Raw genomic sequence first — 2568 nt, forward strand, 5'->3', positions numbered from 1 at the left:
TTCTTTGAAAAATTCAACAAACCGCACGTTGCCATTCATAGTGCAGTATGCTGATAGCAAAGACTTCCACGCCTCCTCCGAGCCGCGTCTGGACCCCGACGCAGTCTTGGTCGCGTAACGAAAAGCGTCAAGCTTGTCTTCTACGCGAACGATAGCATTCCCGAATTTAGCGCCCGCTTGTCCTCATCCTTGGTATCAGGTAGATATGCGAGTAGGACGGAATGGTGAACGAGATTGTTCACGTAAACGGCGTCACCAGGTCGTTGGACAAGCACATCTGAAGTGCTACAGTCCAACATTCTCTTAAACGAGTCCGTCTTGTTTCTCCACTTGAATATCTCGGTTGTCTGCTATGGGAAAAATACTCAGATCTTGAAGCATCGCTTAGCACATGGTGGGATGTAGGAGACTAATCGGCCGCGATCCATGTGTACTGGCGATTCGAGGTTATTTCACGATTGCAGCAAGATTACATGTCCGATTGACCTGAATCGAGCGGCGTTCACTTGGGTTTAACGCGCATTTTTTTTCATTGGTCACCGCCAAGTGAAATAAAGCCTCTTATAGGTTAAATTTTCGAGAAAAACAAGGGTGACAGTATACAAACCGCCAGCACTTTGTACTAACTAAGTTTGTATAGGATCAGACCACAGAGATGCATTCGAAAAAGGGGGCAGCTAAAATCACAACACATAATAACTCGAGGGCTACATTGAATAACCCGCCCGCCGTGCAGAACATGTCGTCCAACTCATGGAATAACTCGACCGCAGTACGAAATAACTTGATCACCATCCAGAATAAATCAACTGTCATGCAAAATAATTTGACCACGGTTATGTCGGTTTCAGAATGAACGACCGGGTCGACTGCTAAATATCGTTATTATTAGAAAAACAAACAAACTCACTGTGCACCGCTCTTTTCATTCCATAATAAAAAGCTACCCCCCCCTGCTGTCACTTCTCTTTTCGTAACCTAGCAATGGAAAGTGAAAAGCGCCACGATCAACAGGCCCCAATCGAGGTTAATATCACTAAACTGAAGATTTGGAGAGACCACCCTCAATGGGGCTAGAGCTTGACCGCGAAGAATCTTGTTGTACCCAAGAGGACGTTACTAGGATTGAAAAAGTCATTGTGTTGCTCACTGGACGGTCCAGTTTTCGTAGAAAGCTCTGTTAATGTTAATTGTTATCACGCTAATGGAGGAGGACGGAAGACAAGGATAAAGCAATAAGAGCTAAGGATTCTCATATATTACTATTCTTGTCGCTCTGACGGCGGTACATGAGCTTTATCGCTATGATCGGACTAGTGTTTGCTAAGGAGAAGTTGGGCACATAGGATGGTTGGGTATCGCGCTTTATGGTGAAGTATGTAGAACCCCAATCAGGAATATCGATGGATCTGGTGCGGTACCTGATGAACCTGAGCTTGAACCTGATAAGAAATCTGATTCCCACAATGCAGAAAATGATATGACAGACGACAGGGCGGCCGACAAAGCAGATAGATTTCGAGTTAATACTCTCAAGCGTCTACAGAAGTCCAAGGTAGAAGTACATTCGATTGAGTAATAACGCGAGCAGTTTGGAAATTGTTCTGATGCCTGATATAAAATATTCTGTACCCTGACGGTGAGGTTTTTTCATTATGTTATATTGCAAGAAGCGGTAGAGTTGTACTACAAGATGTGGTCTAGTTATTCTGCAATTTTCTGGACAAGGGCGCGTACTCGCTTACCAAACTGGTTAAGTGATTGCCCCTGCTTCTTTGTGCATTCTGTCTGGATCTGCGTCGCGTTCAGCTTCCGATATCTGGCGTTTTGATGCAAATGTTTTTATTGCGCCATAGAGAACTTTTACGCCGATAGAAAATATATTCTCAGCGGCACTTTCCTTCATTTCCAGCCATATTGCTGTTCTGCCTTATGAAAAGATATTTTCCCTCCAATGCCGCGAGAATACTCCATCAAGAGCTCTGTCTGCTGAGGCCGATTGAGATGTACCTTAGAAACTTTCCTTTCTCCGTTGGGGTCGGTGTCTAGGGATTTTATACTGGCAATTCCTTGATAATAATCCCAGCTTGTAGGTGTCGGGGATCTAATTCTGGATCTGTATACCCTTTGATATCTGATTGCTAAGCAATGGCTTTTGATCTCGGGCTGAAGGCTCATTTGGAAATTTGTCTTGCTCTGCTCAGCCATCTAGAATCATGAAGAAGCTTCTGCCTTGCTTAATGCATCCGATCGCCGTAAACTATTGCCAGTAGGACCGGTGTTACTGCCTCTCGTACCTGGACTAAACGCTCAAGAAAGCTAAGCTCCTGAAGCCATGGAGGGCGTTGAGACGCCAATCCAGTCAAATGTAGCGGGTACACCTGCAGCCAAGGCCAAGTCTAAGCGTGGACGACCGCCGAAAGGAGAGCCATACCTATGGACGAAAGAAGCGGCGGTGACATTGTTCACTGTGAGGTAAGGACTCTAAGCTAAACTCCGTGCGTTAAGTTGCTAAACTGTTTGCTGTATTGTATGCCTATTAGATACGGAACGGCGAAAGAAGATTTC

The sequence above is a fragment of the Phytophthora parasitica genome, assembly GCF_000247585.1.
Source record: "Phytophthora parasitica INRA-310 unplaced genomic scaffold supercont2.7, whole genome shotgun sequence".
Taxonomy (NCBI): domain Eukaryota; phylum Oomycota; class Peronosporomycetes; order Peronosporales; family Peronosporaceae; genus Phytophthora; species Phytophthora nicotianae.